Below are 12,708 nucleotides of genomic sequence, written 5' to 3' on the forward strand. Positions count from 1 at the left end.
CACTTAATTAATTATTTGTCCAGATTTTAACAATTTAATTAACTTAAAATAAACAACTAATTCACCTGAAGACAAATTAAATGGTTTATTTCAGCAAAATAAATGCAAGCTAAAGAAAGCTAAAAATAAGCTCATTGGGTTGAGTTGAGCTGAATTCAACTCGAATGAGCTGACTTGAGCTCGAGTGAGCTGGAAACGAGCTAAATGGAGCTCAATGAGAAGGAATTGAACTAATTCAGCTCGCATGGGTTTGCAAGCAATGCTTAGGGAGCTGGTCCAAAAGTGTGCCCGAGGTGTGGTCGTATCACTATTGCCCAGTAATTATGTTTAGCATTTGATCATGGAATAATAGCGGGAAATGGTCTTTCTACTCTATTTTACTCCACTTTCCGCCATTCACACAAATTTGCCTACATGTGATTGTCATTAATGGAATCAACTCATTATCCATGATACCTTCTTTCTTTGGTATAGGTCCCACCTACGGAATATCATAAATGGGGTAAATGATCGTTACTTTTAACCATTGAGATTTGAGTTTCCCAAGATCAAATACTCAAGATTGGATCAAACTTTTCTATCCATCGATAGATTCCTTTTCAGTAGCTAATATTCTCAATAGTCCACTTGATACCCTTCTCCTGCCTTTTCAAAATTGTTAAGTCTAACTTTTCCCTTGATGGGTTGGGTTGCTTGTACTCATATGATGATAGCTCTAATGATTCAAACTGATCTTTTGAATTGAATCATTTCGAGTTAGCTTCCAACAAGGCCAAACATGTATTGTCCTCATCTTGATGTGGAGAGTCAAATGAAATACCTTCCAACGAATCATTGAATTCTAATTTTATAGAAACCAGCAGATCTGTTTTGGAGACAATAGAACAATCTTTAACCTCATCAAGAGATCTTATGGTCTTGTGTACATTAAAGATCACTTATTCATCTTGAACTCACATGGTGAGTTCGCCTTTTTGTACATCTATTATCGTCCTGTCGGTTGCCAAAACAGGCCTTCCTAGGATGATTGATACTTCTTTATCTACTTAAAAATCTACGGGCTCTTGATCTAAAATGTAAAATTATTCATTCATTAGCATACATTTTAGTTTCAATCCACTTCATAATTTATACCATTCAATTTTTAGAATTACACAATTACCCTAAATTTTACAATTTTTGCAAATTAGTCCCTCACCAGTTAGCCCATCAAATGAGCTAATTTTTCCCAAATGACAATTTATCTAAATATTTTAAACTATCACACAGCCTTTGATAAATGAAATTTAATACCAAACCCTAATGTTTAATCTTTTTAACAATTTGGTCCTAAAATCAATTTCTATTAAAATTACTTGATAAAATCATCATATAACAAAATTAAAGTTCTAAATCCATGTTAATTAATCATAAACTTCTAGTACTCATCAATGGTAACTTTCAAAATTACCCATGAAAGCAAAAGCTACTGAAACAGATAGTTGGACCTAATTGTAAAAGTCTTAAAAACATAAAAATTTCAAGAAAAAGGAAAGAATTAAACTCACTTGAATAAAAATATTAAAAACCAGCTTTAGAAGCTCTCCTGTGGCTGTTTTTGGCTGAAGATTGATGAAGAAATGTCTGGATTTTCAAAATTAGTCTTTGTTTTAAATTTTTATCTTAATTCTCAAATGACCATTTTTCCCCAAAGTCATCAAATTTCAAGATTTTTCTATGCACATGCCGTTTCAACCTTCTAATAAATGTTTGATTTTCTCTTTAGTCCTCCCTTATTCACCACTTAAGTTATTTAATCACTACTTCTTTAATTAGCAAGTTTTGCACCTTTTCCAATTTACTCTTTTTTACTTAATTAACTATCAAAACATTAAAATTTTCTGACGAAACTTTAATACTAACTTAATGACACTTCGCAAATATTTATAAAAGTATTTAAGCTTGGTTTATAAAATTAAGGTCTCGATACCCTATTTTCAAAACAATTTACCTAATAAATTCTTTTAAAACAAAAATCACTAATTCAAAAGTCTTCCTAAAATCGCATTTAACTCATAAATAATAAATAATAAATTTTTTGAACTCATTCATCGGATTTAGCAGTTTCAAACCACTATTTTCGACACCACTAAAAATTAGGCTGTTACACGTGGTGAGGGCATTTGCGATGTAACTCTTTAAATCTTTCCCATGCCTCGTATAAGGATTCATCATCCATTTGTTGAAAAGTGATGATCTCATTTCACAACAGAGCATTTTTGCTAGGTGGGAAATTCTTTATCAGAAAGCGTTTTGCTAATTCTTGCCATGTAGAGATCGAATATGGTGGCAATGAAATAAGTCATGCTCGTTGTAACACCCTAAAATAGTGCCTAGGAGTTTTAGAGGTAGTTTAGGAATTTTAAACTTAGAGTATTTGGAATTGTGTGACATTGTATATCGGTAATGTTTTCGACTATTTTCTTTAGAAATTTAAATAATTTTTTGAAAATGTGCTTTGGAAACCTTTAAATTTGGGAAAAGAACTGATTTGTAATAGAGTCAAAAAAGTGAGCATTTATGTTGCAGTTTTACCAAATTTTAAAATTGAACCTAATAAACCCTCATTCCCAATTTTATTTCATTATAGTTGCTCTCCAAAGTTGCTATTGTCGTTCCTTATTATTCATTTGATCTTCTAATTTATTTCTGAATCTCAAACCATAATACTTTGATTTCCTATTATTCCCAAGTCAATTACCTTCATAAATCTCCAAGAAAAACACTCAAAAACTCCATATATTTCATCATCTTTTTCAATCGTGGGTTTTTTAGATTTGCATCAAAACTCATTTAATCTTCGATCAAAGGTAACCATTCATCTAACCATTATTTTTTAATAATATTTAGACTTTAAAACTGAGTTTTTAGTTACTAAATTGCATGTTTTAAGTAAAAACCGAAACTAGAGTCGTTAATGGTGAAATTTGGATTTTTGAGCAAAAACATGATTTTAAAGTATCTTTTGATTAGTTTCAATGTGATTAAGAGGTTTCTAAACTTACTTTGAAGTTTAATTAAGAATTTCTAATGTTTTAATGAATTTTTGGAAGATAGCTTTAAAACATTTTGAAAAATGTCAATACCATGAATTACGTAGTTTTGTGTAGTTTAAAGGTTGGGAATTAGCCATAGGTGAAATATAAGATGAATGGAATTGGTTTTAGGTGAAAAGACTGAGTATAAATTGAGATATTCAAATTTAAAGTTTTTTATGTTAAAGGTTTTAGGTAAAGGAGAACTTAGCTTAGGCTTGTATTTTGGCTGGTTTAATGAATCCTTGGTTGTGATTTGACTGTGTTTATTGGATGTTTGTTTTGTGTTAAGCTTCAGGTTCGTTAGAACCTTCTACAAGTTAAAGGATGAGCTAGTTTGAGCTTTTCGCTTTTTGGCAAAAGCATAAAATGGTGAGTGTTTGGAATTGCTACTCGTAGACATGAGTCATGTCTTGTTTGGGAATTTAGTGGTAGCCTAAACCCCTACTCTAATTTTGAGTGTGAGGCTCATTGTATCTTTACTTATTTTGTGGTTTTTACGCTTCTATGAATATTAAATTGTGCATAGTGATGAGAGGCTCAAACATGTGAAATGTGGATATGGTAATTGTTGTGAAAAGTACAAATTTATACATGATATATATATGTTATAGGAAAGTGATAGTGTTTTGCAAAAGATGCTAACATGTAGAGATAGTGCACGGATAATCGGTGAGTGATATGTGATTGTTTTTAAGATATTTTGGCCTTGTAATCTTGAAACTGTTGGATATAGTTTGTCTGTTATAGGATTGTCAGTACTCATCTATATGTACAATGATTTTGGGTGTTGAGGCCTTGGGACATGATGGGGGGATAAGGGAATCTGAGCTAAGCTCCATTCAATGGGACATGTAAGGGGAAATAAGGAAGTGTTAGATATATGCTACACTTTTGGGACATGTTTGACTCTATGTGTAACATCCCAAAAAATGGGAGTTAGTAGAACCAGGTTTGTGAATCGGGAGAGAGTGGTCATGCCTTACTTTTTGAGATTATCTATGCATTTTTATGAAATAAATGAGGTATTGGTTTGTTGGTTAAGTATTAGTGAAACGTTACTTCAAACCAAAGTTCAAATCCCTTCTCTCTCACCATTTTTATTATTTTGCAAATTTTGCCTTAAACCCTAGTATGTGACATGCCTTCTTTTTAAAATAAATATTGCAAAATTATTTCAAGAATGAGGAAGAAGCCTAATGGTTAAAATAAATATGAGAAAACATGGAAATTAAATGAGGTCCCAAGTTTGAATCCTTTCTCTTACGAAATAATTAAATTTTGCAAAATTCCTTGTTTTTCTTAATGTGTGCGCCATCGATACCCTTGAACCCTAAGTATAAATACAAATTTTTATTTTATTTTTCAGCCTTTAGTTCAATTTTTCCCTACCCTAGCCGTTCACCCTCTTCCTCTCCTCTTTTCTTTCTTTCTCCCATTGTTCTCGTCGCCTACAGCTCTCATTTTACCATATCTTTCTTCTTCTTTTTGCATCAAGATTGTGCACCATATCCTATAATATATTTTTGACATTTATCCTCATCTAAATCAACCCAAAATCTAAAATATTGAACCCCAAGATTGATCTCAAACATTGCCAAGAAAGTGTCATTGTCGTTTCTTTCAATTAGCTTGGGTAAGATCTCTTTTCACTTCAATTTCTTGATTAATCTTGTCAATTTAAAACCAAAATTTATAGATCTGGAATTTGATGGATTTTAAATGACTTCAAAATTATTTTTCCATATTTTAATGAGATCTCAAACCATTTTAGAATTCAGTCCCAATTTTGGCCACCATGGGTGGTGGTGCTTGCTCCTATGTGCAAGAAGGGGGGATGTTTTATTTCTTTGCTCTTGCCCATATTTTTCCAAAATTGAATTGTGTTCTTGAAACCTTCTAATCAGCCTTTAATCACATGTTAATTAGGGTGAGACATTCTTGATCAATTAGCCAATCGGATCCCACAAATAATGAAGCGTAAGTACAATTAAAGATAACTAGTTTATTATTTTGACATAGTTATTAGGTAAATGTTATGGATTGATTAAATGATAGAATTGAGTAATTAATTAGCTACTTACTTTCCAGTATATTATTGAATTAGGTGCTGACCCAAAAGCCCCAAATCATCCGTAAAGGTGAAGAACAATTGTACGTACAGTTCGCATCTATATACTGTAAGGAATCTAACTAGTTTGGATTCTAAAAATAGTTATAATTTCAATGATTGGTTTGAACTCATAAGTGGGTGTTTGGGGGCTGGTTTGATGATAAATTTATTGAATTTATACTGAATTTTTGTTTAGGCTCGTTTATGGAATTATTAAGCAAAATTGGAAGATTCGCTAGTGTGTTGCAAGGAGCGAAAAATAAGGTGTGGGTCCTAAACTCAAAAAATTGTTTGAAAATGTTAAATATCATGTTATATTTGATAAATTAGCTTGCTGATTGGATTGATTTAATAGCCTAATTATTGATTTTGTGAGTGGCTGAACCAGGTATGTTTCGAGCCTTCAGAGATTGACATGTTGGCAAAATCGCTAGTTTGATAATATGAATGTTTGATTGAGTTTGTAATTGCATATTTGAGTTATGAGATATGAGAATGTTTGACTAAATGATATAATGTGTTGAGATATTAAACTTATGTGTGATTTAAATGCATGAGATATTTGTTATATTGTGTACTGCAAAGGGTGCTATTTATGCACAATGAAAATACGTAAAGTATGTGAAATTGAATGATATGGATTGATACCAACACAATGGTAATTTGAAAGATTGGAATACTATTTCTATTTACTGATAGTATGTGATTATTGAGGACATGCTGAGCATGTCAAATAAATGTGAAAAGTATTGAGATATGATTATGTATGAGATTGTGTGACATATTGCATATGCATCGGGTTGGGATTTTATGGTTGACGGAGAAGTTCCATGGAGTACCAACGGCATATTAGCTCTGTATTATTTTGATATTTATGTTTTTTTAAATAACTATTCGACTCACACTGAGCTTTTCATAAGCTCACCCCACAATATTGTTGAACTTTTCAGGTAAACCTTGAAATTACTACCGGAATCAGCATCTAGAGAATCACCTTGGACCTAGACTATTTTTAATAAGTATTAATTAGTCTCTATTGGTTTTGGTTTGTAATTTTCAATGACTTCTAGTTAGTGGCTTGGTAACTTTTCTTCTGGGATTTTTGCATGCATGGATTACTTAAGCATAATAACTAGATAATGCATGGTATTAGAGTTAAGTAAAATTTGATATTGTTCCCTAATTTCATCTACATTGCAAAGGAACCATTTTTAGAAAAACAAACCGATAAGGCAACTAAGTTTCCAAAATGACTTGAAATATGCTTTTTTCGCTATAATAGTTTAACATCGAGTTTTTTTAAAGAAGAGCGACAAGCACACAATTTTTCTAAAACAACACTATCAATAATAAAATGAATCCTAAGTATACACGACCTGATGAATGAATGCTTTTAAGCTAACTCATTGTACAACTATGATTTTCTCTAAAATGAGTTTATTTAATGTTTGCAAAAGTAACTTAAGTTAGCTTAGCCATTTCGGTAACTAATGTAACCTTCTCAATCTAGATATAACGTCTAGGCCGGGTTTGGGAGGTTGCACTACGAGTCTATATGGTGTGCTAGAAATCTGTGTATTTGATGAGTGATGAAAAAGCTCACTTTATGTTTCATACCTCAAGTGCCAATTTATCGTTATATGTGACTTGTGTGAATTTTGATATATGCTTGATTAAATATGTGTGTTACATGATCTATATTTGCATGAGTATGTAATGCTGTGTGGATGAACCAGTAGATAATGCATGGATAGGTACTCTATGACACTAGACATGGGAATATTGTAATTGTACTTACAAATGGTTGTCTTGAGAATGCATGATGATATGTTTGCGAGGTGGTTATTCTAATCATTCACTAAGATTGTTAAGCTCACCCACTCCCTTCTTTACCCATTGCAGATTAATTGTGTGTTGGTGTGAGCGATGTGGTTCCCGAGAGGTGTTCCAAGCAAGCTATTGTTTTATTCCGTAGGTATTCTATATTTATTTACGTTTTGGGAAAAAGACAATGTGGTAGACTTGTTTAATGCCATGATGTGATTGGACTAACTATCGATTTTACTTTTGTCTTTTTAAAGGTTTAAGAGTTTATATGTATGCTTAAGTTTATGAACATTGATGATGGCATGATGAGACTTGCTCGGACATGTTTTTAGTATTTTGTACTATTTTTAAAGCCGTTTGGATGGTTATTTGTCTTAGTAGTTGATTCATGATGACTAGTAACACATTTGGAATGGATATATACACTTGTATGCTGTATTTTATGTTTTGAGGAAGAGGTATCGATAACTGGGTTTAAAAACTGATACCTCTATGTTTCAAAATTAGTAAGGAGTCAGAATAGGGATTTGGTATCGATACCTTTGCTAAGTATCAATACTTGGAGTGAAAATATTGATATTTCATAACAGGTACTAATAATTTTTGAGACTTTGGGTTTTTAATCGAGAAAGAGAATGAAAGTTTGGTATCATTTTTCAAGTGGTATCGGTACCACTTAAAGAAATTATAGATACCCTAGTGTTAGTATCAATACCTACGGACATATTTTGAGAATTTTGCTAAATAAAGCTATTGCATGTTTAATGATGTTTTCACGACCAATCGATGTAATTTTAGCATGTAACAATGGTAACCATCTAAAATGATTAACTTAAAACCTATACAAACATTAAAATGATGGATGTTTTGTTTAGAATAAGCTTTCTACTTGTTTTATGTGAAATGAGATGGTTGTGTGACACCTTGTATTTGTGCTTCACAACCAGGCAGGGTATAGGGTGTTACATTTAGTGATATCAGAGCTTTAGGTTCATTATGATTGGACCAAGGTGATTGTTGTGTGTTTGGAGTTTCAAAACTCATAATTTTAAATTTTCCCGTTTTCTTGAATTTAGAGATATAACATTGGTTAGATTGCATAGAATTGTTTGAAATGATCTAATTGAACTGTATGTGGGTAGTAACGGGAACACATTACCTTAATCCTAAATTTTGTTTGTAGGAATGAGACTTGGATCATCTTATTGCCACTTACACCATTTATTTGTTTGTGTGTTGCTAGATTATTAGATATGCCTTCTAGACGTGTTAATGTGAGAGTTAGTGCCAAAGACGATGGTACATCTTTTGCCCCTCCTATGCCACCACGTAGAATGAATATACTTGATGAAAGTTGTGATAGGAGCATTCTGACAGATTGTTGGTGCTAACATTGCTCCTACACCTGCTAATCTCGCACTAGTTAATCGAGGTTCGCCGCTTGAACATATTTGGGCATTGGATGGTCAAGAGTTGTTTGGAGTGAAAGGTATTGATCTGACCATAGCTGAGTACTGGTTGCAAGGAGTTGAAAGGATCCTCGAGCAATTGTCTTGTTCTGATAAGGAAAAGTTGGGTAATGTTGTGTCCTTACTCGATGGTGAGGCTCATTGTTGGTGGATTACAGTTAGGAGAGGTACTATTTCTGATAGATTGACTTAGAGTTACTTTCTCGAGGTTTTAAGAGGAAGTTTATGGACGTGCAATATATGGAAGCTCATAAGCATGAGTTTTTGGATTTGTTTTAGGGTGACTTATTTGTGGTAGATTATGAGGCCGAGTTTGTGCGACTTAGTCAGTATGCTCTGGAGATGATACTTTTTGAGAGGGACCACTGCAAGAGGTTTCATTTTGGGCTTAATCGCGAGATTCAGGTTTAGTTAGTAGCTCTAAATATGGATATGTTTGCTGAGTTGGTTGAAAGAGCTAAGGCAATTGAGGAGACCTTAGCTAAACTGCCTCATTCTATGGTTACTGATTTTGGTAAAAGAGCTTCCGATGGTGCATTGGGTAGGCCGCATAAGAGAAGACGTGATAGTCATAGTATTGGTAAGGGTGCGAGACGCAGGGCTCGATCGAGCCAGTCTAGGCAGTAGAGTGGTACTGTGGTTAGTGCTAGTGGTTTGACATGTGGTTCTATATGGCTGCTTTGTGCAAACTGTGAGCGTAGGCATACTGGAGAGTGTTGTAAGTTGGTAGGTGGATGTTTTAAGTGTGGATCAAAAGAACATTTTCTAAGGGATTGTCTGAATAGATTTGAGGTTTCGCTGACTTAGAGTTTGGCACCTGCTTCTGCGCCTAGTAGAGGCCATGGTTGTGGTAGAGGTAATGGGAACGACATAAATCGGTTGGGCAGTAGATTGTTGCTCATACTGTTGTTACACATGTTGAGTTTGGAGGCGCAGCTAGGGATTATATCATTAAGGAACCAAAAGATTATGATTCGATTGACGTTATCGCAGTACTTTCACTTTGCAGTCTACTCCATTATTTGTTTTAGTTGATTCTAGTTCTACACATTTGTATATCTTGAGTGAATTGGCTTATAAGTTATAGATTCTTGTTCAGACTATTGGTTTAGATATAATTGTCATTAGTTCTTTAGGTGATAGTGTAGTAGTGAACAAATTTTATCGTAGCTGTCCTATTATGATCCAATGACATGTTTTCTCTATGGATCTTATGGAATTGCCTTTGTATTGATTTGATGTTATTCTTGGTATGGACTGGTTAACTAAGCATAGGGCTAAGGTAGATTTTGAGACTAAGCGGATTTCTTTGAGGAATAACAATGGGTTGGAAATTGTTGTAGTTAGTGAAAGACTGGATTTTATGTCTACTGTGGTTTCGGCTATGAAGGCTTAAAAGATGATGGGAGAAGGTTGTAAGGCTTGTATAGCCTATGTGATGAGTTTAGTTAGTAAGGATTTAAGAATTCAGGATACTTGCACTATTAGGGATTTTCTTGACATGTTTCCTAAAGAGTTGCCTAGTTTACCGCTAGGTTGTAAGGTGAAGGTCGATATTGAGCTTTATCCTGGTACTGCACTGGTGTCCATTACTCCCTATCGCATGGCACCAAAAGAGCTCAAAGAGGTAAAGATTCAATTGCAAAGTTACTCGATAGAGGGTTTATTCGACCGATGGTATCTTTGTGGGGCGCACCAGTTTCGTTTGTGAAGAAGAAGGATGGTACGATGAGGATGTGTATTGATTATAAGCAGTTGAATAAGTTAGCCATTAAGAATAAGTATCCTTTGCCTTAAACTAATGATTTGTTTGATCAGTTTCAAGGTGCAACAATGTTTTCAAAGATTGATCCTTGATCTAGGTATTACCTTTGAAAGTGAAGGAGTCTGATGTGTTGAAAAATGGTTTTAGGACTCGATATGGGCATTATAAGTTCTTGGTGATGCCGCTTGGATTAACTAATGCCCATGATGCGCTCATGGATTTGATGAATCGTGTGTTTCACCCGTATTTGGATCAATTTGTGGTTACGTTTGTAGATGATATTTTGGTATATTCTCCTTCTGAGGAGGATCACGATGAACATTTGAGGGTTGTTTTGTAGATTCTTTGAGATAAGCAGTTGTATGCAAAGTTAAGTAAGTGTGAAGTGTGCCTTAAGAAAGTTGTGTTTTTAGGACATGCTGTATCGAGAGAAGGGATTTGAGTGGATCCAAAAAAGATAGAGATGATTTTAGAATGGAAGCTACTTAGGAGCGTTACCAAAGTTTGGAGTTTCTTGGGTTTAGCTTGTTATTATCGTAGATTCGTTGAAGGGTTTTCTATTATTGCTGCACCCTTAACGAAATTGGTTCAAAAAGATGAGGTATTTGAATGGAATGATGCTAGGCAGGAGAGTTTTGATCAGCTTAAGGCAATTTTGACTAAGGCATTAGTGTTGGTTTAACCAGAACCTGGAAAGGATTTTGTGGTTTATATTGATGCTTCGTATTTGGGCCTTGGTTATGTGTTGGTGCAAGAAGGGAAGGTTGTGGCTTATGCTTCAAGATAGTTGAAGATGGATAGCGCAATTTACCTACTCATGAATTGGAGTTAGCTACTATGGTTTTTGCACTTAAGATTTGGCATCATTATTTGTATGGAGAGAAGTGTGTTATCTATACGGATCATAAGAGCCTTAAGAACCTCCTCACCCAAAAGGAATTGAATTTAAGGCAAAGACAACGGATTGAGTTGTTAAAATATTATGATTTTGTGATAGAGTATCATCATGGCAAGGCGAATGTAGATGCTGATGCTTTGAGTAGAAAGTCGATGGCAGAATTTAGAGCTATGTTTGCATGCTTGAGTTTAGGTAGTGGTGGTGGTTTGTTAGTTGGACTTCAAGTGAGGCCGACTCTATCACAATAGATTAAGGGGAAATAACCATTAGATGGAGAATTGCTAAAGAGGATTCGACAGGTTGAGCAAGGTAATAAGGGAGATTTTCATGTTAATAGTGATTGTATCTTGAACTTTCGAGGTAGGTTGTGTGTGCCGCATGATGTTGAGTTAAAGTAAGCGATTCTTATTGAGGCGTATAGTAGCCCTTATGCTATGAATCTTGGTAGTGGCAGGATGTACCATGATCTTAAAGAAGTTTATTGGTGGCCTGGCTTAAAGCGTGATGTTATAGATTTTGTGACTCGATGTTCGGTTTGTCAAAAGATGAAAGATGAACATCAATTTTCTTCGGGTTTGTTCCAATTGATTACGATTCCTAAATGGAAATGTGAAAGAATTACCATGGATTTTGTTTCAGGTTTACCTTCGACTCCGTCGAAGAAAGATTCAGTATAGGTCATAGTTGATCAATTTTTAAAGAGTGCGCATTCTTAGATGTGCGTACCTATTCTTTGTAGAAGTTAGTTGAATTGTACATTGCTAAAATCATTCATCTTCAAGGTATTCCAGTTTCGATTATTTCAGATAGGGATCCACGGTTGACTTTGAAGTTGTGGAAGAGTTTCAAAAAGGCTTTGAGGTCGAAGCTTAGTTTCAATACGTTTACCATCCCCAAACTGATGGTAAATCTAAGAGAGTAATTCAAGTATTAGAGGATATGTTACGAAGCTGTGTGATTGAGTTTAGTGGTAGTTGGGAGTGATATTTGCCATTGGTAGAGTTTGCCTACAACAATAGTTTTCAAGTGAGTATTCGTATGGCACCTTTTGAAGCATTGTATGGTAGGAAGTGTAGAACTCCTATGTGTTGGACAAAATTGAATGAAAAGCGAGTTGTCGGGTCGGATTTAGTTAGTGAGACTGAGGAAAAGATGAAGTTGATTTGTGATCATTTAAAAGTAGTGTCTGATAGGCAGAAAACTTATACAGATTTGAAACGTCAAGATATCGAGTTTCAAGTTGGCGGTAAAGTGTTCTTAAAGGTTTCACTTGGAAGAAAGTTTTGAGGTTTGGAAGAAAGGATAAATTGAGTCCAAGGTATATTGGACCTTATGATGTTGTTGAGAGGATTGATCTGGTAGTTTATCATCTCAAGTTGCCACCACAACTTGAGCGAATTCATGATGTCTTCCATGTGTCGATGTTGTGAAAGTATTGTTCCAATTCGTCGCATACAGTGCCGGTGGAGGAAATTGAAATTCGAGATGATCTTACTTATGAGGAAGAACTAGTTGAAATCCCAGCTCGTGAAGAGAAAGTCTTACGTAATAAGAGAGTTCTG

The 12,708-nt window shown here is 34.4% G+C and overlaps 1 pseudogene; it reads left to right on the top strand.

The window, feature by feature from the left end:
* Positions 1 to 2,150: 2,150 nt before the first annotated feature.
* Positions 2,151 to 2,244, top strand: LOC128032653 (small nucleolar RNA R71; annotated as a pseudogene).
* The last annotated feature ends 10,464 nt before the right edge of the window (positions 2,245 to 12,708 follow it).

Source organism: Gossypium raimondii, chromosome 1 (assembly GCF_025698545.1).
Source record: "Gossypium raimondii isolate GPD5lz chromosome 1, ASM2569854v1, whole genome shotgun sequence".
In the NCBI taxonomy this organism is placed as follows: domain Eukaryota; kingdom Viridiplantae; phylum Streptophyta; class Magnoliopsida; order Malvales; family Malvaceae; genus Gossypium; species Gossypium raimondii.